The 20543-nt window shown below is 43.8% G+C and overlaps 1 protein-coding gene across 2 annotated transcripts in view; it reads right to left on the reverse strand.

Moving 5' to 3' along the window:
- The window catches only part of ADARB1 (adenosine deaminase RNA specific B1), a 58930-nt gene extending 38387 nt beyond the window's left edge, over nucleotides 1-20543 (reverse strand). Inside the window, exons 1-2 of one of the 2 annotated variants that reach the window (XM_030277910.4) lie at nucleotides 20412-20543; nucleotides 2877-2913 (exon numbers count right to left, since the gene is read on the reverse strand). The gene's annotated coding sequence lies outside the window, so the exon portion shown is untranslated. Of the gene's footprint in view, nucleotides 1-2876; nucleotides 2914-16583; nucleotides 16609-20411 lie in introns of those variants that run through there. The other variant, XM_072931622.1, reaches the window with a different exon arrangement.

Consider the following 20543-nt stretch of genomic DNA (forward strand, 5'->3'; position numbering starts at 1 on the left):
TCAGAGCTGTGTAGATGTAGATACCTCACCCTCCATGTCCTTGGTCTGTCACACACAGCTGTTCTCAGCATGGCCAAGATTGAGATACATAACAATGTGTATTTCTCCTTCCTTCTGGGAAAGAGTTCCTCCATTAGCTATCTGAAGCCAAAAGTGATTTTGCTTTTAATAAGTACTTTATCTGCCATAACCTGTCAGAGATTTGATTCACAAAATTTGATGTGAAGACTGAAAAGAGACTTCTTCAGGTGACCTTTGTAGCTCTCCTCCCCAAAGCAGCTCCTAACTCTATCAACCCCTGCTCCTCAAGGCAGTCTGTGGGTATGACACTCAGGAAGGAGGCCTAAGACAAGGCCTTGAAGGATGACAGCTTTGAAGAGAGAAAAAGATCTCTAAGATCTGACTCTTGTCTAAAGAACATACACAGTGCACTTGGGAGAGAAACTTGGTGACCCACTGCAGGTGTAACATTAACAAGAGTTTTAGGAAATAAAAGATATCAAGATATTAAGAAATAAAAGATAAAACAAAATCATAAACCAGTGGTTTGAGTTGGAAGGGACCTGAAAGCTCACCTCTTTCCAGCCCCTGCCATGGGCAGGGACATCTTCCATTAGACCAAGTTGCTCCAAGCCCTGTTCAATCTGCTTTTGAAAAATTCCAGTGATGGGGCAGACACAGCTTCTCTGAGTCCCACCACCCTCAGAGGGAAGAATTTCTTTTTAACTTCTAATCTAAATTTATCCTCTTCTAGTTTAGAACTATTTCTTCTTCTTTTATCACTATCTGTCCACATGAAAAGTCACTCTCCATCTCTTTCATAAGCCCCCTTTAGGTACTGGAAAGTCACAATGAAGTCTCCCAGAGTCTTCTCTTCTCCAGGCTGAACAACCCTCTAATAACCAATCTGTAATGTGTATGAAATTAAATACTCAATATCCTTAAATAGGTTATAATGTCCACATGATTAGACAAAAGCAGGTTGAAAACCAAGTGCAAGGAAGTAAATGCTGCACACAGAACCGAACTATGGCATTCAGGGTTAATGTATGTGTTGGAAGCAGTAAATCCCATAACATTTCACACGTTTGTCACTCGCTGAGCATCAAGGAGAAAATAGGCTGCCTTCTCTCTAAAGAAAAATCAGTTCCCAGGTGGAATTTGGGACCTATCCATCTCCAGTACTCCCATTTCACCTGCATCCCTGAACCAGGAATGCAGAGACACTAAACAACTCAAGCATATTGCACCCAAACCCCAGAGTAAACTAACCCAGGTGAGATCAGAAGCAACAAAGCAAGACTGATGGAAAAGTTCAGCATCTCCTCAATTCTCCCCTCTGCCACCTAGCCCAGTTATGACTTGTGATGGGAGTTTTGTGATGAAGGATTTGTGAGCCCAATTTAGAGACCCTGCAGCTGTGGCATCTCTAGTCCCTTATCAGGTTCCCTGGCAGCAGGAAGCTCGAGGCCATGCTGCAGTCCCTATTTTACATAGATAAAAAGTATATTTATATACATCACCTATCATATGATAAATTTTTAATAGCTATCATATGAAAATCTCCATGCACCAAAACATCCTTGAAAATCTCAATTTACTTATAGATTTGGCTCCCATTATCAGCTTACTTTACATACTCTCTGAAGAAATACTCATACACTGTATTTTTGAAGTGCTTGTAAAGATTTTTTAAATTTTTTGCTCCCACAAGCAAGCTGGGTATTTTTCAAGCACAAGGAAAATATTACAGGCTAACAGCAGTTTTCCTTTTAGTTTTGTGTACTTCAGCAAGAATGAATATAGATCAGCATCAACTGCTAGAACTGCTAGGAGCTAAACTACAGCCTGAGAAGCTGCTCTGCACAAATTCCAGATCCAGAGCTGCTGGCTGCATACTGGGAACCCCAAGAGCTCTGATATAAACTTCATACTGGACTTTACTGGTCAGCTTGGAGTCTGTTCCTCAGGTGATTAAATCCATTCCAACAGCACCATCTGCTGTTACAGAAATAATTGAGGTTGCATCAATTGTTCTCTTGACCAAGGAAGTCTAGAGCTCTGCTCCCAATTAGAAATAACTTAAGATGTTTGCAGATTTATTCCTTTGTCTCTAACCTTCTTACCAGGTTACTGCTAGGACTGAACATCTCATTTTAACATATTTTTTTTCTGAAGGACTCCTCAAGTATCTGTAACTGTCAGAAATGTATTTATGATGTGCTACCAAGGCAAAAGTGGTAACTATTCAGAGAGAAAAACTGAGGAGCCTGGACCTCCCAGTAAATAATATTAATATTTTCAACATAATTTAAAAGATAATTGATACAGCTATCCAGTGATAAGGAAAATAATTGCTAATTGGAAGAAAAATCTAAAATAGTTTGGAAGGAAATAAAAAGAAATTCAGATCTCTTGAAAGTGTTTTATAAAAAGAAAAAAAAACAGTCATAGAGGTAGGCTGATGATTGGGATTAGGAGCAGACTTACAATTTGGTCTTATTTCCTCTTTTCCCATCAAATAAGTTATTAAGCTTTGTTCAAACACTTTGCAAACTTTCAAGTCTTACATGCCAGTTCTGCTTATTTACTTTATTAATATGCATTGGGTACAATTTACACCCAGAAGGGCAACCACCTTTTTGTAATATCAACCTGTAAACCAATATCCTCTGTATTTTCAAGCTGCTGATCCAATAACTGTGAAGGGATTCAGAGTCCAAACATAAATAAAAGTAAAAGATAAAACAAGAAAGTACTAAATAAGCGTTCCAAGTACATTAAGATGAAGTTTCTCCTCCTCCAAGCTATGAGCCAAATGAATCAATCAGAAAACAGAGAATCCTGCTCCATGTTTGCAAATGTAGTGTGCTTACCTTTTTAACTATTGGGGACACATGCTGATTCTGCAACCTGCAAGAAGAGAAAATCCAGTCAATTGTTTGGTTCGTTAAAAATTTGTGCATTACAAATAGCAACTCCTGACCTTAAAATGGACACATTTCTGACTGTCTAAAAATAAATAGTCCATATTACAGATACACAGTCCCAGAGCCAAGTCTTTTGTTACCCTAACAAAGACATTCTGGACGAAAAAAAAAAATTAAGAAAAGAAATCAAGACTCAGGATGCCTAATACTGTTTCAGAAGAAACATCCCTAAGGTTCAAGCAGTTATGTAGTAGAACCAATCTGCAATCTCTGTACCTTCTAGGAGAGAGGTTCAGCAAAAATGTAGTAAATAATATGGGATATAAACATCTGTGCTATCACAGCCAACTTGAAAGCAAATCCAATGTTCTCATCTTGTTAAGATTTTTTTTTTTTTAATTTAGAGCTTCAGTTTTTATTTTTAGGAAGTGATTTTAATCTATATGAAAGGCCCCTCATGCAACAACCCCCTTTCCAAACACCATTTTCTTGATCCCACTGACATCAGACAGCATTCTCCTGCAAAAGAGGAAAATCCCTCAACTACCAGCAGGGGGGTGGAAAACAACTGGAAGATGCAGGGTAAAACACATTCTTAAGATCCTATTCTTCAGGTCTCATCCAACCCAAATAATTTTGTGATTCTGATTCTAAGGAGGATGCAGGATAATGGGGATGCTGTGAGCAGTTTGTTTTGTTTTTTTCCATGAATAAGCACAACTGTTGGACCAGGAACAGACAGCTTTAATTTAACAGACAACCTCCTAGTTCTACAAAAATACTGATGGGGCCTTGCCAGTGTGAAGATAAGACTATTCTAAAACAGTTCCCAAATCACAACCACACAGCCCACGAGAGGGTGCTGGTACCCTGCAGAAACCTGCACTGAATTCACGTTACACACAGCACAGCTACACAACACAACCCGATGCCTGCACATCTCTGAAACTAGTTTGGTCAAAAAGGGATCTGACATAATATTTGAAGTCCATAAACTAGCATATTGCATCAATTTGATCCCAGCTTTTAGGACATTTCAATTTCAACACTTCATAGTGGCATTTTCCAATAAAAATAAAAATATCAATGTAAATTCTACATTGGTCTTAGCATAAAGCAGGAAAAATGCCCAGAATACTGAGTTCAGAGTCAAAGTCCCAACCTAGTGTTCCCATATCCACAATAAAAACTTCCAAACTCTTTGAAAATGAGCTATAAATTAGATGTGGTGTGAAATTCCATAATTTAGGGTCACACCATGGGCAGGGACACCTTCCTCTAGTCCGGGATCCTTCAAGCCACATCCAACCTGGCCTGGGACACTTCCAGTGATGGGGCAGCCACAGCTTCTCTGGGCAGGCTGTGCCAGGGCCTCCACACCCTCACAGGGAAGAATTTCCTCCTGACACCTAACCTAAATCTCTCCGCTCTTAATTTAAAACCATTCCCCTTACCCTATCACTGCCTGACAGTGTAAATCCACGCAGGGAATGTGAGGAAGAGATGCCTTAAAGCAAGGCTTTGTTCCTGATCCCAGAAAGCAATAATGTGAGGCTACAGTAAAAGACATGAGTTTAAGCAGTGTTTGGACAGTGCTCTCAGGCATAGAGTGGGATTCTGGGGGTGTCCTGTGCAGGGCCAGCAGTCAGACTCCTTGATCCTTGTGGGTCCCTTCCAAGTCAAGATATTCTGTGATTGTGACATGACATGTTTTTTCATACACCAAGTCATAAGTCTCCACCATAAACTATAAATGCAATTCAACAGCACAACTAAAGAACCGGGTTTTCCTCTGAAAACGTTTTCCAACTAAATATGAAGAAACAATTTGACATCTACGATGTACTTCAGTTTATCAATCTGAATTAAAGAAATAATAGCCCAAATACAACCCACACTCCCTACAGCCCCTTTGAACTGCTCATTTAAAATTCTAAAGTAAATTAAGAAAGACTAGGAACTGAGCACCACAATGAAAAAAGAAGTTTAGAAAAAAAGGACATACATGCTGCAATTGGAAAAAGAAGTACAGTTTATACATTATATAAGCCGTCAAATGCTTCTTCTTCCCTTGATATAAAACAAACTCTTTTGGAACTTACGAAGAGGTACACAAGACACTGAAACTTCAAAAGCTATGAAAATTCAGCAGCTATTAAGCAACAGGAATCCATGGATAAAATAAAAAAGAGAATGCTACTCCATCAAGTATTATCCAAGCTTTTACTGCAGCAAACCAACAAAAGTATGTTCATCATTTATTCTAAAACACACAATTATCCAAAAAATATTAAGGAAGAAACACAGCAAAGTATTTTTCAAATATTCTCTCACCAAAAAGTAGTTCCATATATTTGCCTAGTATCAGCAAGAAACTCTTCACTTCTCACTTTTAATTTTGCCATCTCCTATGTCTGAAAAATATTCACAGGTGTACTAGTACATTTGGCATCCTAAAGCCTCAAGAATAAATTTTGATACTGAAACAACATTATTTTAAAATCAAAGGGTTTAATGCCACTCCTCTTTTCACAGGATCATCCCATGTATAAGAGCAGTTACCTTAGAAGGGAACGTGATTGAAGCCAAAGGAATCATTAACATCAGCAAAATTACCTTCAATGTCTTCAGGGGAGCTTAGGCTTTAATCTTGTTGTTGATGTTTTCACTATAGCCAGTGTTCAAATGTTTACATTACTCATTTAGCTGTTTTAAACATTAGTCAAACCGAAACAGTCCAACAGTGCAACCTCCAGACTAAGCAGCAGCTTTTACAAGGCAACAGAATTCAAGAAGTTGTTTGTAATTTCTCTGTTTGGTATTAGTAGTTTTTAGACAACAGCTAAAAAGAAAAATAAGTTATTTTTTACTACAGACAAATTGTGGACAAGAATTTAGGCTACAGGAGAAGCAGAGACAGGACAACCCACCCATCCCACCACACTGACCAAATCTGACACTGGAAGATGCCCCACTTTGGAGCAGATGTTGCTGCACCAACTTCATAAAACTGGTGAAAGTTCTTCTCAATGCTACAGTAATCAACCAGAGTTTTCAGCTTAACACATAAAAAAAAATAAAAAACAAAAAACCTGTAAAACTTCCTTCAAGCTTGTATGTGCAGTACCTACTAGAGGAATGCAAATCTTTCTTCCTTTAAACAGCAACAATATTTTCCAGCCTTCACAACAAGGCAGACTTGATTATTTTCAGTCTTACTCCCACCCTAGGGCAAAGATTAGATGCATGTGAACACTTTGTACTTAGCATCAGTCTTCAGAAAAACGCCTCAGAAATCAATGTTTAATAAAAGATGCCAAATAATTATCGCTCAGTTTAACAGTGTTCAAAGCCATGAGATTATGTTGTGCATTAAGGATGTGTAAGTATCTTATCTGGCTGCTACCTGGGAAGTCACTCTCCACAGTCCTTAAGTAAAGTTTATTGCTTCAGGAGTGCCAGAACAAGGCACCTTATTCCCAGACCTCTGCCTTTAAAACAGGTTGGGATGGCTGTGCCACTGCCTCCAGCCTCCTGGTGTAACAGGAGATTGCTGACAAACTGGGAGACAGACTGGGAATTAGCAATGGTGGGATGGAGTGTGCATGCTAAGCCATGCCTAATGTGACACACCCTTCACTGGGGGCTCCCAGACCATGCCTACAGCCTCAAGAACCAATGTGATTTATCCCTAGATTTAAAAGCAGAACACTGAGAGGCCAAGTGCTATCTCTCAGCACCTGACAGAGGACAAGTGACATGACAGATATTTAAATCACCCCCTGCTGAAAAGATCCAAGAGGCAAAGACATATCCAGACAACCAATTTCTTCCGTTTTGGTGATGAGAGGCAACTTGACTGCAGTACTGCCCTGACATGAAGATAGAACAGGAGAAGAGGGTGCTGTAACTTCAGTAGAAAGAGTTCACCAAGGTAAAATGTACAAGCTGGAATCATGAACAAGGCTTAATACAGTCACTGACTGTGCAGATTTCACACAGTATCAGAATGGTTTGGGTTGGAAGAGACCTTAAAGACCATCTTGTTCCAGCCCCTGCAACCAGTAAGAGATATCTTCCAGTGCAGGGACACCTTCCAATATCCCAGACAACTCCAAGCTCTGTCCAATGTGGCCTTGAACACTTCAGGGATGGGACAGCCACAGTTTCTCTGGGTAACCTGTATCAGGGCCTCTTCACCCTCAGAGCCAAGAATTCCTTCCCAATATCCCATCTAATGCTGCCCTTTGTCAATGGGAAACCATTCCTCCTTCTTCACTCCAGGCCCTTGTCCAAAGTCCCTCCAGCTCTCTTGGAGCTCCTTCAGGCCCTGGAAAGGCCTCTAAGGTGCCCCTAAAGTCTTCCCTCCTCCAGGTGAACACCCCAGCTCTCCCAGCCTGTCTCCAGAGCAGGGGCTCCAGCCCTTGGAGCACCTCCAGGCCTCCCCTTGGACCCACTCTAACAGGCCCACGTCTTTCTTGTGCTGAGGACCCCAAACCTGGACACAGCACTCCAGGTGGAGTCCCATGAGGACAGAGGGGGAATTTTGGGCTTATCCTTTGACTCTCAATGCCAACCATTCTCCAGCAACCTGCGTCTCACCAATAGCTGCCCCCTTGGGAGATACAGCACAAACTGCATCTGCTGGGCACAAAATGCCAGAAAGCACAAACTACATCGGGTGAAAACAAAAATCATGGATTGCACAAGTGCAGCACCAACAGCCTTTTTTACCAGGCTTAATATAATTTTTTAAATATATGTAGAAGAGCTTTAGAGCTCTTTATTCCTTTAGCTTTAACTTGCACCTAACAGGAACTCCATGCACAGAGAAGTAAAAAGGCTGTGAAAGAAACCTGAATCATGCTGTTTTCCCAACAAAGGATTGGGTTTGCTGGAAAACATATTTCCAGGTCGACTGTTTTCTTGCTGCTTCTCTATGGATATTCATTTTGTGCTCTGGGCAGAGCTGGAGACTGCAGAGGAGCGATGCAGGGATGGAACCAGACCACAGCAAGGACTCTGAGCACATGGTGGCTCTCACCCCATCACACTGGACAAGGAAAAGACATCAAGTGTCCAGTACAGCAGGGAGCCAAAAAAACAGTGGCAGCACCTTAAACTGAGTTTTCTTCTCCACACAGGCCCACCTTGAGGCTGTCCCAGAGAGGGAGCATGGCAGCAGCAAGCTAAACTAGAAGCACCCCATGTTTGTGATCAAGTCTCACTGACAATCTGCATTTCCACAGTGGTGACTTCCAGGATTTTCACATCTGTCTCATCCCTACAAGGTTTTAGGAAGAACAAGCTGGTGGACTTCTAAGAATATCAAAGTGTTACATTTCACTTTTACAAGCACATTTCTGCTTTTCTCCTACTAAAATATGAGCAGATTTGAAGAACTTCAAGCTAACTTTTAATGCACCTTGACTTCCTGCCAGTCTTCTGAGATCCTGGAAGCCTTCCTCAGGATCTGACCTGCAACTGGCTGTCAGGATCTCTCTAACAAGACTGACTCAAACTGCTTCTTTCAGAGCAGTTCCTCGAGTTATTCAACATCAAGTTACTGTATGTTAAAGAAACAAAAAAATAAAAACCAAGAAAAACCAAAACAAAACAAAAAAAAACCACCACCAACCACACTTACGGTGTAAAATCTGAGTGCCATCACCGCTCGGGTGTGTGGGCAGAGTGTTTGCCATCACAGAATATTAGACATTTTTCAGCCACGTTGTGCAGAAATGGGACTTACCACCTTCATATTCAAGAAACTGTAATACACCCCAGAGTTTGACAAGACAAGCAAGGAAAACACCCAGAAGATTTTGGATAGGGCAGGATAAGAGTGAGAGAGAGGGAAGATGCTGGCATGACAAGGCACAGGTCAGGACCTGTGGTCTACATTACTCACACATGGAATCACAGAATCACAAAAGCTGGAAAATAGCTCTAAGATCATTGAGTTCAGTTCTTAAGACAGCATCTTCACATTCACAACTGAATCATGCTCCCAAGTGCCACATCCACACACCTTTTGAACACTTCCAGGCATGGTGACTGCACCACTGCTGTGGGCAGTCTGTGCCAGTGCCTGGCCACCCTTCCAGTGAAGGAATTTTTCCTACTAGTCACTCTAAATGTGCTCTGGTACAACTTGAGGCCATTTCCTCTGGTCCTATCACCTTTGTTGTGTAGTCTGAGAGCAGAAATGTATCCCAATCTGGCTACAACCTACTGTAAGGGAGTTGTAGGGAGCAATAAAGTCCCCCTTGAACAAAAACCACATCAGAGGGGAAATGGACCAAAACTTGTAAGTGCATCAGGACAGTGACTCAAGACTACATCAGACAGTTTTAATGTGTTCCTCCCAAGGGCTGAGATGTTGGGAGGTAACTCATACATTAATTTTTATTAGCCTTTTTGAGTTCAGATAAAAATTGATAAATAACAAATTATGTTAAGTTATCTGAAAAGCTGAGTATTAAAGTTGTTCCTGATAGCCAAAGAAAATAAGACAAATAGGAGTTTAAATACTTACACCTACTTTATCTACTAAGTTATTTACACAAAATAGCCCCAAAGAATCTCCCAGAAAGACAAACCTGAAACTATTTAGAGGGCAAGAATTAATGAATAAGTGATGAAAGTTCCAGATCATAGAATCCCAGACTGGTGTGGGTTGGAAGGGACCTTAGATTTCATCTCATTCCAAATCCTACCATGGGAAGGGACACCTTCCACTATTCCAGGCTGCTCCAAGCCCTGTCCAACCTGGTCTTGAACATGTCCAGGAATAGGGCAGCCACAGCTTCTCTGGGTAGTCTGTGCATACACGACCCTGCCCAACTTTGCAAATCAGCATCACATCAAAGCAGAAGGCAAAAAGAGAAGCACTACAGGGTGACACATGGCTCAGGGAGCCTGAGAGAAGTACCCTAAAGAGCTGCTCAGTCGAGAACAAATCAGAGTCTGACTGTACAAATAAAATGGGAAAAGAAAAAAGGGAAATAATTATCAGTCCTGGAAGGGAGCACTGTACAGAATAAAAGGCAAGAAGTAGTCTGTGTTTTTCAGGCAGAATTGATACATGCTGCAGATGTTGGCAGAGCAAGTACACTGGATTAGCCCCAAGCACATCTATCCTTCTACAACCCTCCAGAAAGCACATCTGGGTGGCCACAGGAGAAGGGCAGAGCTGCCACCCTTCCACACGTGCCACAGGCAGGCAGCTGCCAGGCAGCACCCACTACCAAGCAGCCAGGAGCTGAGGAGAAAGGATAACAAACCCAAGAGACACCAGCCTTCACCTGGGACATGGGTGAAGGACTGAAGAAATTACTTGCCTGTGATTTTGCTGGACACCAGAGAGTTGAGTCTTCCCCGCTCAGTTGTATTTCCACTCCAGGCAAAAGTGGAGCCACCCAAGATGCCTGCTGCTATCCCCTCATCTCACAGGGCACACACACCCCTGGACCACCACCACATCCTTCCTCTGTCTCTGCTGCTCCCAACACCTACGGGAGCACAGGCATAAGGTCCAAGGATGACCCCACCAGAGGTTCCCAAGATTTTAAAACAGCAGCAGATTACCAAGGAGACCACCACTGCTTCTGCACAGACTGCGGTGTACCTGCTCCAGGCAAGAGGATGGAAAATCCCCATTCCCCTGGCACACCAACCCAGGGGAGCAAATAACTCAAGACATAACATTTGCTTCAGGTTCAGGACAACAAAACCACAGAGAGAAAGCCATTTAATGCCATCAAGAATACTTAAGAGATCTCAGCCACAAAAGCAGAGTCTATCAGTTCATATGCCAAAAAAACTCCATGCTGAGTGGAATTTGGATTATGAGCCTACTTTACTGACCTTTTACTGTAGTTATTTTTAGACTGAAGTTTCTCCTCTGGACAAAGTACCGAAGATAAAATATTATACATATGCATGTATTTTTAATATATGCACACACTGCATGCATTTTCTGTGAAGTAAAGAAGCAGCTACTGATTCAGAAATACAGGGATTTGGCTGTTCTCTCAAGGATAACCTATGCACTGTGAACATGCACTTTACAAGAAACCAAGTCTTAGCTCTGGGAGGTGAAATCAGCAGCCTCCTAAGATAGATCCAAAAGTCATTTACTCAAAACTACCCCACTGCACACATATTAAAGTAGTATACACTAGCAATGCTGCCAGGACAACTGCTGGATCAAGAGGTATTTGTATGCATTTTAAGTATAACTGGATGTAAAAATACTCAATACAATTTTTGTATTATTTTGTATTTTTACAATTTCCGTCCAATTTGGACTACAGCAACATCCCAAACCTAGGCAAGAAAACATCAGAAGACAGCAAGTAAGGTCTGTGACCCAGGGAGAGGTAAAAATACTCAACTGAAAGCCATAAATAATGCTGAGGAGCTCTGCTACACTGAAAGCTACCAGAAGAAAAATTCCTTTCCCTACTTTCTACCAAAGCATTCTAAAAGCTATGACTTTTGAAATATTGGCTATTTTTTTTTAGCTTTAAAAGCAGCCTGCTTCATCTACGCTGTCCTACAAATCAGGTGATACTCTGGCAAGAGAGGAACAGTCAATAGCCCTATTCCTCAACAGAGCTTTTATTACAATAATCAAATGTACTTCTAGTTCCTTCCATATTCACTGAAAGCCATCAGGAGCACTTATTTAGAAAATGTTCTCACAGCTATCTGGGAACCTCGCTTAAGTCTGGAAAGCAAACTTTAAAAGAAAGCAAATCTATTGAACAAAGGACTGAAGAAAGAGCATATTGAAAGGAGAACAAGCCACAGCTCTTGACCCTCGCAGGGCCAGGAGCTGGACTCAATAATCCTTATGGGTCCCTTCTAACACTATGAACCCTGAACTTGAAAAAGGCTGAAAGCTGAAAGCCAACACAATGCTGAGGGAAGCTATGGGTGTTCACAATCGGGCTGGGCAACTGGCCCCAAAAGTGTCATGGCCCAGCGTCAGCTGAGCTGCTGACTGAAACCTGTTTGACCAAAAGCACACAAGGAGGACAAAGGAGATGGAAAATAAGCAGGGGGGTTGGGAATACTATCCAGTAGCATGGGGTATTACCTGGGCCACAAAAAAAAAGCCAGCTAGGCATTGTGATTGGAAACACAGTGATGAGAGGAAAAAAAAAAAAAAGTACAGGGTTATAGGAACAGTGGGTATATTTCTTGAAATTGCTTATATATATCTATCATATATACTAATATTTTAAAAATCTATGAAATATAATTGATATAGTATCTTATGTAACAGGGATGTGGGGGGACCAGGAGGGCAGGACCAGCCTCCCTCCGTCCCTCCTGGCGGCAGCAAGCACCCGCAGCTCGGCAGCCGCGGCCCCGCCCGGTACCACGGAGAGCTCCCTTCCTCCCGCCTTCCTAATATGGAAAACCAAAGGTTTACCACCAAACAGTCGTTTTCCCTCCCAAGCAGGAAGAAAAAAAACAAAACCATCTCACAGACTGTATCTGAGGAATTTGTACGCAGAAGAAGTTCTCTTGACAGCACAGAAGTTATGTTCATGAAGAACGATGCTGCTGTCCAAATATATGAATAAATTACCATCTTGGCAATAAACACAAGCCAAAGCTCAAAAGAAGTATTTCGTTTCCAGGCAAGTTCATTCATAGATCTTACTAATAGTGAACCTGATTCCTTTAGGAACTCAGGAGCAGCAGAAGGAAAAGCATATAAGAAGATTAGGTTAATACTATATTTAAACATATGTAAGGACAGTGAATGAAATAGTGATTATTCACTCATTTAATTCAAGAAAAACAACCACTTACTAAGAATAGCTTTCAGAGGATAAAAGAAGATAAACTAGGCTGCACCAGGGGAAAAATTCAACAGAGCTACAGCAGTACCCACTATCCATATTTGTCAGCACTGAGGTCTGGGGAAATCAACTAGGATAGAAAAGCATCAAACAGGGACAAACTACCCAAAGGTTTCCAGACTAAAACACCCTTTCCACCAGTTGGGAAGTTTTCCCAACTCGTTATCATCCTCATGGAAAACAGCAGAGTTGCATCTAACATAACAGATTTTTACAGGAGTTTCAAAGACATAAGAAAAAACAGATTTTGTGGATTTGATGGGAGGACCTGACAGTCCTCGTGAAATAAAGAGAGGAGCTACTGGGCTTGAGCTCCCACCAATTCCAACATGTATGGTAGATTATGGAGTGAAGACAGGATTTTCTCCACTTTCACACAAAATTTTATGGCAGACTGCACCCCTTTTGCAGTACTTTGCCAAAATCACAGGCATACTCTCCCAAGCAGACCTTGCTGCTTTCACTCGCATTAACTGTGCTTTTCTGTCTCATGTTCTTGAGAGCTGCTAATTCTGTGAAGGGTCCCGATTTAGCTACTTATTAATCAAACTCTGAACAATCATTAGCAACAGAAGCACAATCCAATCACAGACTTAGAGGCAGTGGGCATGCCCCTGCACTCTGCCTCGGCACTCACCCTCCTCCAAAGGGAGCCTGTGCAAGCTGTCCCACCTCAAGCACAGAGGTGGAGACATACAGGATTGTCACAGAATCACGGAATCATCAAGTCTGGAAAAAACCTCAAAGACCATTGAGTCTAACCAGGTCCACCACTAAGCCATTTCCCTGTGTGCCACATCTACATGTTTTTGTAGACACAGAAGCATGTTCTCAACTCCAATTAAAACACTGGCATACACATCCAAGCTGCAACTGCCAGGATCACTGGTTTGAGTTAAGCATTAATTTCCAGCTCCTCTTTGTTATCAAAACACAGTATCACATGACATCAAACTGCAGAACACCACTTGGCACTGGTGAGCGGCAGGAGATAAAAAGCATCTGTAAAAATACCACTACAAGAAGGTCTGTATAATACACATTAAATCCCAGGAAAGCCTATCTGCTGCCAGCACTGGAAGGATGGCTTTCCTGGCTGTAAAAGTGTTTCTAAACCAAGAGAGAGTCCACAGACCTAGAGAAGACATCAAAGCCACCATGGCTGAGAAACTACAAGTATCATGCCACACAGCTGCTCTGAAAAGCTTACAGGAAAAAGCCAGGAACATGCTCTAGTCCAGCTGGAAAAGATAACTCTGGTTTAACAGAGAATAATGATTCTGCAGTTGCCGGTGGCTCCACACTTTTGAATACCCAGACCTTGTGCAGACTCCACAGGCAACAGGTCCAAGGGGCTGCAAACCTGCACAGAGTCAGTATCCAGATTCAGAAGCTATAGCAAAGGAGCTCACTCCCTACTTAATACACCTTGGTAATTTCCATATTGTGGAAAACACCCATGCTATAAAGTGCTTTCAAGGCATAAACTTGACCAAAGGCTATCAGGGCTATAAAAGTGAGTAGGCACCCAACAAAAGAAGTTATCTCCTCCGCCTTTGATCTCCCAGAATGAGCTACTTGTGCATATCAAGAGCAAGCCTTAAAACCTGGGCAGTGGAGGAGGGATATAACCCTGGTTCCCTCACAGAGCCAGCTTTATTACAAGTTTCTCCCAAACAAAGCACAGTTCAGCCATCGGCTTATATGAATTCTTCTCATTTTTTCAGATCTTTAAATATGCCAGCACTGATCCTTTAGCTGTGAAAAATATGGCAACTCTAAGGCCAAAAGCAGCATTAAAATGCGTTATCTTTGTCCAGTTTTGATCAGAATGTTTTAATTAGAGATCCTACTATGATCTTACTGGGAGCCAGTTTTAGAGTTGTTTTATTAAGTACTCGGTATCTGTGCTAAGTGTTAGAGGTGAAAAATTAAATCACACTTTGATACAGAATCTCTGTAAACAAGGTTTTATAAAATCTGCATCTAAAGAAAGTCAAAGGTATTTCTCCCCTCTAATAGCTTTCCAATAGACCATGCACAAATATTAGAGCATAACTAAGCAAGGAAAAAGGCAGTGAAACCTTTAAAGGCTCATTTGCTAATAAAGTTGAAGTGCTGAGTAAATCAGCCTAAATCAAAATTAACCTCATTTTAACATTGAACACTTTCAGGAGAAGCTCTTCAGAATGGCAGAGGCAAGCATTAACTACCTCAGCAAATCTCAAAACCTACACAGACTGAATGAGGAAAAAAAGTACTCCTGATTGAGACTGCCTCACAAGTCCTATGTAAAAACCTCATATTCACATTACACATGACAAGTGAAAGAAACTAGTACTTAGCATACATGCTTCTTCTCTTTTTGATCAAATTTTAAACAGTTCAGCTCTTTTCAGAGTTTATACAACAAAATTAATAGCAAAAAGGAGGAGCCACCGGTAAATTGAGTTTGGAACAAAGACAAATTAACATTAGTATAGTATTCACACATAATTTTACCCGAGGCCCATCATAAAATTGTTTATGCAACTTTAAAGTACCATAATAACAAAAGCACCAGGCAGCAAAGTAATCAGAAAGTACCTTCTGCCATGCAGCACCAAACTAACCCCCAACTGAGGAAGATTTCTACCTTACATTCAAAATACAGTATATTCTTCATGTTTTCTCCAAATTAGGATATTTGGGATAGTCTTCATGTTACCTAGGTCCAAGAACTCCATTCTGTTAAAATCTAACTAAACCCAAAAATTCCTCTGCATTCTGCTGAGCAGTGCTTCCTTTTGCATCTCTGCCAATAGCACTCTGCATGGAAAAATCCTGACCCCAGTGCTTTCCTACACCTATAAAAGGACATTATTCCAAACAACCGTAAGAGCCTTCATAGGGAAATTTAAAATCTTTGCTCTGTCTCCCCTGTGCTACAGCCCCCAGGGGCAGAGTGAGGGACTGTACCCAAATCTTTTGTTTTCTTCCATCACCTATGATGATGCAAGAGTGTTCCTTCGATCACTCACCTCCGCTTTCACACATGAAAACAAGGGATACTTAGGAAAATAAGGACCTACCTTTTACTGGAACTACTTATGAAACTTGATTTCCTGTTTCTCTCACTACAACAGAGCTCCTCTGATGTCCAATAATATCTGCATTCCAGCAACAGCTTTTCTGTCAGCAGAGCACTCATCTGAGATTTCCTTCCTCACAGATTTTTGTGCTCACACAACTCGGAACCTACCTGTGACAAATCCACTCTCTCGCCAAATCTGATGGACTTTTCAAGGTGCTGACCAATTTTGTTTAAGGGCACTAACAGTGTGATGCCAGGCAACGGGAAATCGAGCTTAGAAGCACAGGAAGATAGCCAGAGTTCCCAATAAAGACATTTTTTTATGAAGCAATCTTGAGTCAGAAGTATAGACAGCTTTCAACCACAAAGAGACCTAACCCTGGAGCATCAGGGAAGACATTTCTTCCTTTCCCAAAAGTAAAAACAAAGCACCCCTTCCTCTTCAAGTACATAGATCTCAAAAAATAATTTAAAAAATAAGTAAGTTAAAATAAAATGTAAAGAAGGAACACAACCCACAAAGACAAAACCATAATCCTGTACACAGGAGAAGCTTCTTGTCTCAGAGCTCCCTGGCACTTCCCCAGATGCTCAGTATCACACAGAAAAAAAGCTCAGTAACAATCAACTTCCACCAACACACACAACGCAGGAAAGCAGTCCAGCATTCCCAAACCCCTGTAACCAGGTGATACTCACAGAGGACAGCTCTGGAATGAGGTTACAGGCACACCCTGGCTGTGCTGGCAGCAGGCTGGCTGTGCATTCGAGGGGACAGCACTGAGTCACAGCCCTGGGCTGGCAGCACTGACTCAGCCCTGCGCTCCTGCTGGGAACAGAGGCTCAAGGTAACCCCGACAGCTTTTGTGGAGGAGATGGAGTCCCTTAGCTTGGGGACAGACACACACCACAGCAGACCCAGAGGTAGAGAACAGGAAAAGATCCCAAATCCCTTTGCAACCAGACATTCTTAAGAGGATGACTGTACTGAGCATCCTCTGAGCTCCCACAGTAATAGCAGTTACATGAGTTTCTTTGGGTTTTTTTTTACATTAATTATTGCTTAAACGCACTCATGTGCTGCTGCTTTGGTCAGCTACAGCCCCAGATACTCGTATCTGGCTCCTGCTAGCTCCCACAGCCTGATGACCTCTTTAAGGACTTAAATTGCAAAAACAACTATTTCTCATACCTACCATACAAAAAAAACATTCACTAAAAGGATTTTAAAAATGTTAAACAGCAGGAAAGAGAAAAAAACCCCAGCCACTCTGTCGCCAAACAGGAAAGAAACTTTTGTATTAGAATGTCATTTTACTTGCTTACATAATCATTTCACTAAGGTTTTGTTCTTTTTTTTTGGGGGGGGGGTGTTTGATCAGGCAGCATTTCTACTATAAAATATACTATTTTATTTCCTTTAAAATCAAGATACATAAATAACAATATCCACTGATAAATACAGCCCAAACTTACAGTTTCAATCTTCAGTACTTAAATATAAGCTGAAATCCATACTGCAGCAGCTGGATGGCCTGAGTTTCAAACATGCCAAGCACCTACGAGTGTCAGAAGCTGCAAGAATAGCAAGAGCTCTGGTGTCTCTTCAGCATACCAGATACTCTCAGGCATCCAAACAAAGACTCTCAAGGTCCTGCATCACCATGATTTCAAACACAAGAGCCTAACAAGACACTCACTGCAAGCTGAAATGGGTTATCCATTTCAGCTTCACCTGAAATCACCCTGGCACCAACACCCAACCCAGCCCCTGCAGCAAGGGAAACATTCCCCACCTGAAGCACAACCACCACTGCTGGACCCAAAACCTCCTCAAGGCACAGGTGACACTGACAACACTGGCTGCTGAGAGGGCACGTTACGCTCATGGTCTGTCCCAGGGCTCTCACAGCAGTGTTTGCCATCACCCTGTTCAGCAGGAACCCCTCGTTCCCATCCAGAATCTCGGACCCAGACACTGGGAAAAAACACAGGCAGCAGTCTGGGGTTTGCCAAGTGTAGGCATCAGTTTGCTAGGGAGTAGCAGAGCCTCACCTGGTCCCAGTCCCAAACTGAACTAGTAAACCCAGCCATTTAGGCTTTACTGACTTAAACCAAAACTTGGGTGGCTTTGACAAGAGAAAAAAAGTCCCATTTAGTTAAAAGTTCTCCAGAAGACCTTTGTGCTCATAGCAAGCCAGAGGCCTGCCACTGAGGGCTTATGGAACTGCATTTCCATTTCCAAAACACATACAACTCAACTTCCAACTGAGCAGATAAATCTGGATAACTGGAGGCAATATCAAAAGTGGGTCGGGGTCTGTGAGCAGTGTGATCAAAGCTATGAGACACTCCTGTTTCCAACACTGAGCACAATAGTACCTTCTCAGAAAACAAGTGCCCACAGAGCAAACACTGCTCCTGCTGAAAAAGTTGGCTATTTTTTCTCTCTCGAGCTGAGGAGCCAGTGTTGTTGAATGTCAGCAACACAGAGAAGCCTCAGCCAGCATGCTGGCTGCTGAAAACAAACCCCAAAAAGCATGTGCACGTGAGAGGCTGGGCCAATGCTCAACCCTCACGCTCTGATAAACCACCCAGCAAAACGTGAGAAAATTCCTCGTGCTATCCTCACTCCTAACTCCTGAAAGCAGGAATGGTGTGCTCACGCAGCTGCACCCTGGGACACTTGGAAGGCATCCCAGGAAGGACTAGCACAACCAGGATCACACCCAAGCTGCTCTGTCCCTGTCTGATGGAAAACTGTGGAGTCGGAGCACAGATGAACGGGGCTCTGTGCTGAATTCACGGGGAGCAGTGCCTCAGAGCAGGGGTGCTGCAGTCACCAGGCAGAGCCCACTGCCAGCCATCTCCACTTGGGCACGGATTTCATGAAAAAAACAGGACTGCTCAACCTTGGGCTGTCATAGGAGCAGTGGGAAGTTTTTCTGTGCCAGCCCTGAACAGCGAGGGTTACTGAGCCTTGCCTCTGGTCAGTGCATACAACTGCACGGTGCAGGGCCAAGAAACATAGCTCACTGCAGAAGAAATAAAAAAAGAAGATTTGGCAAAACCCCCAAAGGCATCTATCTTGGACATCCCAAAAGTAACAACAGCCATTCAAGATATGACTTGTTTATACTACGAGGCTCATTACAAAGAGGCCTGACTATTTTTAGAGGTGGATATCGCTACAACTGAGTGCTAAATAAACCAAAACAATTATTTTAAAGGGGTATTCCATCACTAATTATTCTAAACATCTTGTGTGTCCAGGAAGGTTGGCCTGCTGCCACTCTCCAGCATAAAACTGCTCCGAGAACAATGTTACAACCTCACTCTCAAGAGTGACAGAGTAACTCACAGAGTAAGCAGGGTGCCTGGGAGATCCCAACAGCTCTAGAAAGGTCAACACCACTGAGATAAAATAAAAAACAGTAAGAAATGAGACCCTAATATTGTCTATGCTAAAAGAATACCTGAAGTTGTTTTTTCCTTTATATACCTCCAGAAAAAGTAGCTAAAAATTTAGAAATGAAGAAGAAAACATTTAAGCCGAGGCCAAGGACCAGCATGGCTGATGGTGGCTCGTCCATCAATTCTGTGGTTTTACCAGCCTGAGTGCAAAGTCCTGAACGCTCCGCAGACCTCTGCCGCGAGCAGTGCCTGCCTCACCTGAGCCCTGAGGTGAAGCTGTGCGTGTGAAGATGGGCAGAGAGCAGGAGTGGCCCAGGCCAGCGGTGTCCCTCGGTAACCAGGCACCCCACAGGCTCCCTTTGGAAGCCTTTTATCTTTGTTATTTTAAGCAAACCAGACTTTTAAAAGCACAACCACAGATCTCACGACTGCAGTTTTGCTCCAGCACAGCACAAATCCAACCAAATCCCAAAGGAACAACGAAACCCACCGGGGGCCACGGCAACAGATGGAGAAGGGCTGTGCTGGGGTTATCCAGCCGGGAAGGAGAGGCGCTGGGATGTGCAGCCGCGTTTCACGCCCGAGCTGCTCTCCAAGGACGCGCCGCCTCCCCACTGCAGAGGGCGGGCGGCGGGGCCGGGGGCGGCCGGACCCGGCGAGGCCGGAGGAGCCCGGCGGCGGCCCGGGGGCACCGGCAGAAGGGCAGGGCGGTCAAGCCGCCCCCCGCGGCAGCGGGTGCCCCGCACACAGATTCTCCGCTCCCCCGGGCGCCGTGACGGGCGGCCGGTGCCGCTGCGGGGCTGTCCCCGGGTCGGGTGGCCAGGGCCAAACTTCCCGTGGCACCGCCGCCCCCCAAAATGGCCCCGAGCCCGCCGCGGCCCCTGCCCGGGGGAGCCTGGCCGGGCGCCCGCCCCCGCCAGGAACGGCCGAGCCCCGCTCCGCGCCGCACTGCGCCCCCGCACCGGTACCTCCACCGCGGCCCGGCCCGCCCAGCCCCCGCCGTCCTCAACAGGTGCGGGGCGGCCGAGCCAGCCGCCACCGGCACCTGCCACCGCGTCAGGACCTGGACAGGTCCCGCGGGGCGCTCCCGCCGCCGCCGCAGCCCTGGCTCACCTTGGCCGCGCCGCTGCCCGGGCCCCGCCGCCGCCGCCGCCGCTCCGCCATGCGCGGTCCCGGCCGAGCCCCGCGGCGGCCCCGCTGCGCCGCCGCCACCGCGGCTCCGTGCGCGCGCCGCCGCCGCCGCCG

This window comes from Taeniopygia guttata, chromosome 7 (assembly GCF_048771995.1).
Source record: "Taeniopygia guttata chromosome 7, bTaeGut7.mat, whole genome shotgun sequence".
Lineage (NCBI taxonomy): Eukaryota > Metazoa > Chordata > Aves > Passeriformes > Estrildidae > Taeniopygia > Taeniopygia guttata.